At 37.6% G+C, this 12,208-nt stretch overlaps 1 long non-coding RNA gene across 1 annotated transcript; it reads right to left on the bottom strand.

Annotated features, from left to right (window-relative positions):
- Positions 1–4,439: 4,439 nt before the first annotated feature.
- Positions 4,440–10,196, bottom strand: LOC143660606 (uncharacterized). The gene is made up of 2 exons (XR_013164136.1): positions 10,054–10,196; positions 4,440–4,580 (listed from the first exon to the last, which is right to left on the bottom strand). It is a non-coding gene; the product is annotated as an uncharacterized LOC143660606 (long non-coding RNA).
- Between the last annotated feature and the right edge of the window lie 2,012 nt (positions 10,197–12,208).

Raw genomic sequence — 12,208 nt, 5'->3', positions numbered from 1 at the left:
AGGACTTTTTCCACAGCTTCTACCCTTTGGTTCTTACTGGGGACCAGGCACTCTATAAAGACTTTTGATTCAATATTTACACTACAATCTATAAGTTGTGTGGTTGTTCTAGTTTGCTAGCTGCTGGAAAGCAACACACCAGAGACTAATTGACTTTTAATAAAAGGGGATTTATTTTGTTAGTTCTTCAGAGGAAAGGCAGCTAATATTCTACTGAAGTTCTTTCTTACGTAAGAAGGCACAGGATGGTTTCTGCTGGCCTTCTCTCCAGGCCTCTGGGTTCCAACAACTTTCCCCAGGGTGATTTCTTTCTGGATCTCCAAAGGCCTGGGCTGAGCTATGAGTGCTGAGATGAGGTATGCTGAGCTTCTTGGGCTGCGCTGTGTTGCGCTTTCTCATTTAAGCACCAGCCAATTAAGTCAAATGTCATTCATTGCAGCAAGCATGCCTCCTAGCCGACTGCAGATGTAATTTGCAACAGATGAGATTTACGTATCATTGGCTCATGTCCGCAGCAACAAAACTAGGCATGTTCACCTGACCAAGTTGACAACTGACTCTAATTACCACAGTGGTATCCTTGTAGTATATCACCTCTGAGCTGGCACTGCATCTGCAACTATACAGACCATTTTACCATTCTTTCAAGCTAGTGACTTTTGGTCACTACCACATTTCATGTATGGTATGTGAAATGACTAGTAGATATCATTCAGGATTTGTCTGTTAACTTAGTTGATCAAAAGGGATTCCCCATAGGCCACAGGAATAAATAGAGGTGCGACAAAAGTGGCTCACATGGGAATCTGAATTACTTGCTTATTATGCAGTTTGCTGTTTCCCTCTTTACCTGCTCATGCTGGAAGTTGGTTGTACCATTTCCAATGAATTACCCCTGGGCCCACCCAAACTCATGCATACTTGGGCTGACAGAACCAACTCATGATGAGCAGTCTGGCTGCATGGTCACTTGGTCCTATGGTAAGAACTCTTCATGTATCAGGACTCAAAAGCATGAAAGGAATGCTTTATAAAAGCATATAATTTTCTGCTGCAGACACATAATATTGTGCTGGAACTCCAGGGGTCTGTGTTGTGAGCATACTATTATTCCCCATTCATGAATATGAAACATCGAGAATCAGAATCATACTGTTATTCCCTGATAAATGAGAAATTGATTTCTCCTGATGCTTTCAAGATATTTTTTTCCTTTGGTTTTCAATTGTTTTACTATGGATCTTAAATGTCTCAGCTACTAAGTAGAATTTCTTTTTTCCCTCTTCGTAAAATGGACTGTGGGTACCCAATGCCACAAATATGGCTAAGCCACCTCCTTTATAAATTCTGAGTCTTACCTATGATGTGGCTTAATCCAAAAAATCCCAATGTATCAACTATAAATTATCATTCAACAGTAACTGCTTATTCTTGTACAATGCCTATTTTTATACATCCTCATTGCAGATAACTTGAAGGAAAGGACTAATGTTATACTACCTCAGAGCTTATTTATAGAAATAATTTTTTTAGGGAAGTTTTATGGTAAATTGATATATTAATAATGGAAAAAGAAGTTGATGCCTAGAGATAATTCCATTACTGCATCACCCCTCCAGATATGACATATTGAGATTCTAGAGTATTCATAAGATAAAATTTTTAGGTTATATACTGAGGGCACCAGAATAGTTGGAGTGCACACGCAATACCTAACACTTTCCTGCCTTCATTATATTGTTTGTTGTGATCATTTTCTTCCATTCCAACCTGCCAGGTACTATATTCATTTCTAAGGAAAAATGAAAGATATCAAAAAATCTTTAGTGGACTAAAAGAGCATGTACTTAGAAACTCAGAAAATTTTGCACCAAACTAACCACCTGAACTCCTCAACTGTGTATTTATGTCAGATTTGGATGAAAAAAAGGGCCAAAATGTCAGAACCAAAAGATATCCTAGGTTGTATTTCAAACAGAAGGATAAAAATAGGAATAGGTCCAGCTGCCAACTCAAAAATGTGCTATTTGCTCCTGCTGAAACATAAACAACCCATCCATAAATAACTGCACAGACAAGCAGTAAATCTTTACTTTTCAGTCTTTATTGTCAGGAATTTAAGGATTGATTTATACTTACATCATACCTATCACCATGTGAAGACAGCTTATTGGGAAACACCATTATTAACTTACTATTTTAATGCAAATCCTAATAAGCTGAGAAAAGTATTTTATGAGTACATGATAAACCATGTCAAATAAAAGGTTTATTTGGCTACCTAAAGCCTCTAGTCTTGTTCACCTACTTTATTTTTGCAATTTTATTACATATAGTAATGCAAAATGAAAATGTAAATTCATGGGAAGATATATGTATATTGATGTATTTCTTTTCCCTACACTGTTATTCAATTAAAATAATGCATGCTGTATCTTCTACATTATACTTTAGAACTCCAAGGTAGTTTAATAGTCTATTGTGCACATCTGCTGTCCTTGATCATTTGGCATTCTTACATAGTGTATTTATTCATATGCTTTTTCTTTTTGGCCCCAAAATTACTTTTTTTGCTTCATAGTTCTACATCATGACTCTCAAGTGGCCTTGGACAAGCATGGGTGAATCACTGCATTGAAACATCATAAAGGTAAGTGTTTTCTACACTCAGGTAGAGAATTCTATCAAAGCAATCAACTACATGTGTTTTGAAATAGAACTACGAAAATGATGATGAAATCTGAGCAGTAACAGTCATTTTAATCCATGACAGTTTCCCTATAGGCGAAAGAGTGGTGAGGTATTTTTTTCCCTTTACCAGACCAGTCTCTAGATTCACATCTCAACTCTACCACTTATTAGCCATTTGTCACTATTTTTGAGTTCCAGTTTCTTAACAATAATAACACTCTATCACTCCTTTCTTCTCAACTTGTCTAACAACAACAACAAAGTAAAGAAAAAAAATTGAGGGAAGAAAACAAATACCTGGGTTCTCTGTACTCATAGTGGAGCAGTTTTGGACTGATGGAGAAAATTCCACAGCAGAATAGCTGGAGTTTTGGTTTGTAAGCTGCCAGAATGCAATATATCAGAATTGGAATGATTTTTATAAAGGGAATTTAGCAAGTTACAAGTTTATGTTTCTAAGCCTATAAAAGTGTCCAAACTCAGGCATCTAGGAAAAGATGTCTTAACTCAGGGAAGGTCGATGGGTCAGGAAAACCTCTGTCAGCTGGGTAGTCACGTGGCTAGTATCTGTTGGTCCCTTGTTTCTGGGCTCCATTGCTTTCAGCCTCTGTTCTTGTGGGGATTCCTCACTTTGCTTCTCTGGCCTTGGCCTTCATCTCTTGGTTTTCCTTGGCCCTCTCCAGGTTCTGGCTTGCTCAACATCTCATGGTGATATCTACTGGGCTCCAGGCACGTTCAAACATCCATGCCTCTGTTCTCCAAGTGTTGGCATCTGCCCTGAAGTTTCTGTCGGCTCTGTCATTTCTGATTTTCTCACCAAAATATTTTCTCTTTTAAAGGATTCCAGTAAACTAATCAAGACCCACCTGGAATAGGTGGAGTCACATCTCCATCTAATCGAAAGGTCATACCCACAATTGGATGTGCCACATTTCCCTAAAGATAATCTAATCAAAGGTTTCCACCTGCAGTATTGAATAAGTATCAAAAGAATGGCTGCCTCCACAAGATTGAATCAGGATTAAAACATGGCGTTTCTGGAATACACAATACTTTCAAACCAGCACAGCTAGGTTCTTAATTCAGCCTGCAAATTCTACTATGCTTTTCTGTTCCCTCAATTATGTCTTCTGTAATTCCTATTTTATTCTCTGCCACCCTCTTCAAACCAATATGCATCGTTTTCATCCTTTACTGTTTTAGTGACTTTCATTTGATGATCTAACCTTTTCTTTTATACAGGTATCTGGAGTTGTAAGATCTAAACTCCCTCAACTTCTAGCTACGAAATGTGTGAATGTATCTATATCTGCACTACAGTTGTCTTATTTGTTCAAATGTGTGTGGGGGGCGGGCAGGGGTTCTTTCTGTGTATTTTAGGTTTCCATGTGTGGTGTGCATAGAAACATTCTTGATGGTTCAGGAATGACATGCCGTTTGTGTTGTCTTATTTTTTTTCCGATTTTTTTCATTAAGTAAATATGCTAAAATTTTTAATAGGTTAAATCCTCAGTTTAAACAACTGAATAATTTACTATTTTGTTTTAAGAAAATTGATAATATCATTTTTTAATTGCACATATTATAAAAAGTTAAAAAGAAAAAAATATGGAAAACACAGAATGAAAGGGAAAATTCCCCAAATCCCTTTACTGAGAAGTGATTTTTTTTTATTTGGTGAACTTTGTTACACTTCTATCTTTCTGAAGATAGATAAAGAGATAAAGATAAAATGCACTTACTAACAATATATTCGATTTATTTTATTTCAGTGTTGTATATTGACAAACAGTAATGTAACTCTATCTTCTTGCAATTGAAGGTCAATTAACATGCTAGATGTATCCACTCATAAAAGGCCGTTAGATATACTTGTTCCGGAAAGATTTCTATAAAGAGAAAAAGAAACTCATGAAATGATGAGAGCAAAATATTTTCAAAGTATATATTTAAAATTTTTATGCATTTCCTCTAATAATTATCATCAAGGATAATGGTATTTCACTTCTGCTTTGCAACTACATGTGCGATAAATGCTAAATTCAGTTCAGAAGTAAAAACAATTCAATATACATAACAGTTCTGTAAGATTCTTTCTTCATCCGTTTCTCCTTTTATTAGTTAGAGGGTTTTTTCCCCAATTTGAGTTACTTTTATTCTGCAATACACATAAGAATTATGTTTACTGAATACTACCATGCTGAGACATTATGCATGTTGCCATTTCACTTGAATGACAATTTCATTTGTAATTTGTTTACTGAAGCACTGAATGCGATTTCAATTGTGATGAGAGTTTCTCTATGCTATGGAAACTATTCCATTGTAATTTGTTTGAAAGTTGTCTTTACGAACCTGTTAGTTTATTCCTATTTGTATTGAATCTTTAATGTTAATGTGCATAATTCTAGGATCCATATACAAATATAAAAACATATTTTCTCACTCATATGCACACAAACATATTCATAACAAAATGAGGAAGAGATATTAATGACAATGTGTTCTTGTTGCTCCAATTGTCACGTGATCACAGTAGGTATTTATTTACTTTCTACCACTACCAATCCCCTTGCTATCAGCAGCACCTCAGCTGGCCATGGTTCTTTACCTGGCAAGTGACCCAAAATTTCAGTCTTGAAGGGACTTGGCCATTAGTATCTCTACATGAATTTGGTTGTGGCAGGTTTCCATTGACTGTATTCACAGTGTATGGCAATATTAAGGAGGACCTTACCTCCATGGTGAAGTAGCAGCCCAATTTCCTTTTGGTGGTATGACTCAGCTACCCCATAAAGCACAGCTAGGCAATTCCCTTCTTTGCCTACTGATTCAGAGGCATGAGGAGCCAAAAATGGTCAGGTGTTAGTCTTAATTTTTGGTTCAATGGAACCAGTGTTTTAGTTTCCTTGGTTGCTCAAACAAATACCATACAATGGGTTATCTTAAACAATAGGGATTTATTCATGTATGGTTTTGAAGTTAGGAAAAAGTCCAAATCAGGGCATTATCAAGACTATGCTTTCTCTCAAAGACTGTGGCATTCTAAGACTGACTGCTGGTGATGTCCAGTCCTTAGCTAAGACTTCTAGACCAATAAAACACAGGGTTAAAAGGACAAGAAGCAAACATTTTGCTTGTAGATCACTAGGGTAAATAGTAACTGATGCCAGTCCATTTCCACTCTTTAATTCTTAGACCCATTAATTCTGATTATGGTAGAAACAGCACCATATATTCAACACTGATTTAGAGTATATATAGGCTCCCCTGGAGAACTATACCCTAATTCTGCAGGTATTTCCACTTTGCTGGCATTGTAACTGAAACTTCAGAAGGCCACTCCACCAGTCTATGAAGCTATAGCAGCTTCAGGATGATGAGGATCATGTCAAGATGAGTGCATTCCATGAGCATGGGCCAACTCTGCACTTCATTTGAGAATATGTATGTTGTTGTGCTTTGTTTTTTTATAAGAAGCAATGGTGTGCACAAACCCATGACAGTGGATACAGCATTCTAAGCCCTTGGATCATAGCTTTTATTCTGAAGCACAGCATGCAGAAAAGGCAGATCCATATCCAGAACAAGCGCTTATTTTGGTAAAAACAGTTTCCTGTGACTTTCATGATGGAAACAGTTGAAGTTGCCAGCTTGTAGTTGGTTAATTACCATAGGAAACGATACTTTATTGGAGATGCAGTGGTGGTTTCTGGTGCTGAGAGACTGGGCATAGAGAAGTAGCTGTAGTTAGGTCAGCCTTGATGAATGAAAATCCATGTTATTGAGTCCATGCACAACCTCCATCCTTCCTACCATGGCCACTATACTCATGAATATATTGGGCAATAGCAGGAGTGGCTGGGGAAAGAGGCTGATTAGTATCTATAAAAATCACCACATCACTTGATTTCTAAAACCCTACACTACAGAGATCACTCCTTTGGTGAGCATTTACAAGGGACAAAAGTATCTTCATTTTTTTTTGTCTAGTCATAGAGTTCTATCCTTAGACTTCCTTGTCATGATCTTTCAATCAAATTTTTTCCCAATCTCAGACCATCCAACCAAAAACTGGGCACAGCCTGTGAATCAATAAGCACTCATAACTCTGGCCATTTCTCCTTCCAAAACACAAAAACAACAACAAAAAAAAAAACAATTGCAGTACTGATTGAAGTTCTGTCCACTGGGAGGATGCCTGTTTCTACTATCCTTTGGGGATGTCCCAAAAGGGAATGTCCCAAAAGAGAATGTCCCAAAAGGAAAGCAGCTGTCTGCTTTCAGGTGGTGCCTGCATATAATGAAGAACCATCTATAAACCAGGACCACTCACTTCTTCACCCAAATGATTCTAGGGAACTCCCCATGAGACCATAATTGTTGGCTGGGAAAGACAGGTAATGTGGTAAAGTGGGGACAATGGGTATTTGGACCATTTTCTAGTAGAACTTACTTCTCCCTTCAGAACCTGCTTAAACCAAGTCTCATATATACCACTTCTTTCTGATGATGGAATGCTGATTAGTGTATCCAACTTTCTGGCTTGATGGTCAGACAAGTTCATGATGAACATCTCAAGTCACGTGATGACTTGGCCATCCATGGTTAAGCATTCAGTCTTCACTAAGGACGAGTAGCAAGGCGAAAATTATTTCTTAAAAGGAGAGACTGGAGAAGATGTCAGGGCTTTGCTCTAAACTCTTAAGAGTCTGTATTGTGATACACCTATATCAGCCTCCCAAAACCTCCAAACTGCATCTATCTCAGCCACTGACACTTCAAACATCCTGAATATACTGGGCCATATGGCTCAAAGGGCAGAGTATGTTGCAGTCTGGACCTGTTGCACAGCCTCCTCTTCTTCTGGACCCACTCAAATATAGCAGCTTTAAAGGCCAGTGTAATGTTACAAAGGTTGTCTCCAAAATTCAAAGACGCCAAATAGGCATCGCGCCTCTGTAAAGGTGTAGCCAGATAGAACAACTTATCCTTCACCCTAGAAGGGATATCTTTTTGTTATTTTTTTTATTTAGATGGTATTCACATATCATACAATCAATCCTAAGTGTACAATCAATGGATTTTAGGCATAATCACATAGTTATTCATTCACCACCATAGTCAATACATGAGATAACTCTGATTTTCTCCTTAAAAAATCCTTTATCAATTATATTCCCCTATTAACATTTAGCTTTAATTTAGTGCCTTTCTTACAAATTAAAGAATATTACAATGTTATTGTTAACTATAGACCTTAGTTTGCATTAATTGTTTTTTCCCATATATCACCTGTCATGGTCAGGTGCCTGTGTTAACTTGGCCAGGTGGTGGTGCCTAATTGTCTTGCTGGGCAAGCTCTGGAATGTCTGTTGCTATGAGGATATTTCATGGACTTAAATCATGATCACGTTGGCTGTGTCCACAGCTAATTGCATTTGCAACCAGCTAAGGGGAGTGATGTTTAATCTAATCACTGGCAGGCTTTTTTTTTTTTTTTTTTTTTTTTTTTTTTTAAGAGAGAGGGAGGAAGGGAAGGAAAGACAGAGAGAAGGAAGGAAGGATGGAAGGAAGGAAGAAAGGGAAACATCTTTAAACATTTTCTTGTTTTATTGTATTTTGTTTGTTTTTGCTTGTTTTTTACATGGGCTGGGGCCGGGAATCGAACCGAGGTCCTCCGGCATGGCAGGCAAGCACTTTGCCCGCTGAGCCACCGCGGCCCGCCCCACTGGCAGGCTTTTAAGGAGGATTCAGAAGAGACAATCACTCTTCTAGTTCAACCACCCAGCCTCTCCTGAGAGTTCATTGAGGACCCCCACCAGAGCTGCCAGCTTGTGGCCTGCCTTACAGACCTTGGACTCTACATCCACACAGTTTCATGAGAAACTTTTATAAATTTTATATTCACAGATATCTCCTGCTGATTCTGTTTCTTTATAGAACCCAGCTAATACATCAACCTATTATTAATACCTTGCAATAGTGATATATGTTTGCTCTAGTTCCTTAAAGACTTACTTATATTTGTATAATTCCGATTGTCATCACCTACTTTAGATTTCACTAAGTTATAACTACAGTCCCAGTTTTTATCCTCTAGCTTTCCTTCTTGTGATATGCAAGACCCTAGCATTCCTCTTTCAATCATATTCACACTCAGCTTTGTTACTTACAGTATTGTACTATCCATTTCCAAACCTTTACAATCAATCTTACTAAACATTCTATACTCCTTAAGCAACAATTGCCCCCCATTTCTACCCTCTTTCTATGTTCTAATAACCTATGCTCTCAAATTTAACTCTCAGAACTTGCTCATTATGGTTAGTTCTTAATAGTGAGACCATACAATATTTATTTTTTTTTGTTTCTGGTTTGTTTCATTCAATGTAATGTCCTCAAGTTTCATCCATGTCATTGCTGGCATCACAACTTCATTCCTTCTTACACCTGCACAATATTCCGTCATATGTTTGAACCACAGTTTGCCCATCCACTCATCAGTTGGTGGACATTTGGGCTGCCTCCATTGGCAATTGTGAATAATGCAGCCATATCTGTGTGTAAATGTCTATTCATGCAGTTCTACCATGTATATACCTAGTAATAAGACTGCCAGATCATAAGGCAATCTTTTACTTAGCTTCCTGAGAAAATGCCAAATTGTCTTCCAGAGTGACTACACCATTTTACATTCCCACCAATAGTGAATAAGTGCACCTATTTCTCCACATTTCTCCAACACTTGTAGGTTTCTGTATTTTTAAAAGTTTTATTCACACACCATGTGTGAACCCATCCTAAGTGCACAGTCAGTGGCTCCTGGTATAATCACATAGTTATGCATTTACCACCAGGATCAACATGAGGATATTCCTGAAAAAGAAATCTAGAAGGGATGTCTTGACATGCTCCTTGACAATAGATCCCTACAAACTTCACTGAGGTAGACAGACTCTGATTTTTAATTTTGGATTTATTTATCCTTCCTACATGCAAGTATCTTAATAAGTCTATATTAGTTTTTTCTCACCATATTCAAACAGCATAATGTCATCAATGTAATGAACTTGTGTGCTCTCATGTGGAAAGGAAAGGCAATCAATTTCCCTGTGGATTAAATTATGATATAGGGTTTGGCAGTTGATATGTCTCTGGGGTTAGACATTGAATGAGTATTATTGACTGTGCCAGTAAAAAAAATATTTCTAGTGGTGTTTACTCACAAGTATTGAGGGAAAAAAGGTTTACCAGATGAATATCTGCAAGCCAGTTACCAAGGAATGTGTTAATTTGCTCAAGAAACGAAACCACATCTTGAACAGCAACTGCAATTGGACACACCACCTGGTTAAGTACCTTGAATAGAGATATGGTGGGAACTGCCACCCCTACATCTTTTCAAGTCTTTTGTGGTTGCATTCATATCTGCAATCCTCTAGGTATGTGGTACTGCTTTTGGTTACTATTTCTCTAGATATTGACAATTCTATTGGCATCCACTTGACCTTTCCAACCTTAACAATCTTTATTACATAGACCAGAGAACCAACGTGGGGATTCTGCCAGATGCTGAGCATTCCAATTATACATTCTAGAACTCTAGAAATAACCACTGGACATAGTCAGTGACCCACTTCACATTCTATGAGATGGACCTGAAGTCAAATCTTGTTGACCAACTGAGCTCATAAGCCCTTTCTCTGACTGGTGGAATGCAGGGATGTTTTGAGTCTTCTGGAATTACTGCAGGTTTAGAGCCAGCGTCCCAGTAATTACTGAAAAGCCTGAGTATTTCCTTTTCCCAAATGCACAATAACCCTGACAAAAGGCTCTAGATCTCTTTGATGAAGCCTGCAAGAAATATTAATGGTGCTAATTTTTAGCAGTGTAGCAGGGTCCTTCTTTAAGGTATCTGGGCTCCCTCTCACTCATGGGGCTCTGAGTCTGTAAACTAGCTCAAGTCTGGGAAGTTATTAATGAGTTGTAATTCTCTATTTTGCTGATTTGAGTTAGAGCTCTATTCACTTAACCTAGAATTCTTCAACTTAATACAAGTCAAGCAAGATTTTAGTAGGCTTCTCATCTATTCCTCTTCTAGGGACACCATGACCAATTAAGCCAACATCATAGATCTCTCTCTGCAGTACATTTCAGGAACCACTGCCATCTTATCTTGAGCACTTCAGTGCTGCCACCTGGGGCCTGCTACCCTGGTGTTAACTTACCCCATCCCATTTAAGAATCCCTATTCGGTGGCACTTCCCACTGTAATTTCTGACTTATTTAGATGAGTAACCACAGGATCTTCAAGGATTCTGGAACTCTCCTAGCAAAATTATTTCTAAAAATTGTGATGAAACGTGTCCTCTGTACTCTCTTGTATGAGCAGATCTTATATATCTACTCTAACATTCAAATACCCCTAAATCTTTGGATGCCTTTCAATATACTAAGGCAGTTCTGATATTTCATTTTTATTTAGTGTAGGCTACCTCTGGGTCCATGTTTAAGCTAATGAATCAAACTTTTAGAGTTGAATCATGATATTGAACTGATAAATGATATTTATACAATTTTATGTTCCTTTCACTATTATCTCAAGCCCTTAATGTAAATTTCCACGCATATTCCTCAGATTTCTGTCTGGATAATTTGGGAAAAAACAGGCACTATTTTCAGAGGGTAGCACATCTCATGGGCTATAATTTGTACTTCACCCTTAGAGAATGCTAGAACTTGAGTCAAATTATAGGTCTAAAGGCAAAAACAGGTGTTGTCAATAGGTCTTGAGCAGACTCTGCCTTGCATGGCCACCAACTCAGAGAATATTATTACAGGTTCTTCAGGCAAAGAAGGGTTAAATTCCTCAAACTAGGATGGAAGAGCTGTTTCTACTGGTAAAAACAACAACAAAAACTTAGAGGTCCATTGTTACCAACTTCATCTTCCCATATATACTATTCCAATTTTCTGGATCCCATTCCTTCCCAATTAATGCCTCCAATCTAACAGACACCCCATGAGGTTGGGAATTTAATTTGCATTATAACTCAACCACTCAGAGGATGAGATACTGGTGTGCTTTTCAGAAATCTCAGCTCTTGGCCTATAGGAGATGAGGGTTTCATTCAAAGAACAATAGAAACTTTCAGAAAAGAATATTTATTCATAAATTGATCAGAGAATTTAAAGCTTTGAGGTTTTCCTTTTCTCTTCTCCTCTTCTCTAGAGCAGAAGTGGTGCTCCATTAGAGACAACAAACCAATTTCATAGTAATTATTTTGCAAAAATAATGTAAGGTATCAAATACTTGGTCACCCTGAACATTTTCTTTCATAAGCATTTGATTAGAAACATTCAATGAAGATAGTTGTGTATCTCTATTGCCACATCACACCATGGGCTAGCTGTATGCTCTTTATCACTGGAAAGAGAGCCAATGATGATTTTAAATCTACTCAGATTAGGGAACCAATTGTATAAACCCAAGAACCAATTCATAAAATTAATC

This window comes from Tamandua tetradactyla, chromosome 2 (genome assembly GCF_023851605.1).
Source record: "Tamandua tetradactyla isolate mTamTet1 chromosome 2, mTamTet1.pri, whole genome shotgun sequence".
Classification (NCBI taxonomy): Eukaryota; Metazoa; Chordata; class Mammalia; order Pilosa; family Myrmecophagidae; genus Tamandua; species Tamandua tetradactyla.
The sequence above is the reverse complement of the archived record's forward strand: the minus strand, read 5'-3'. Positions and strand labels throughout refer to the sequence as shown.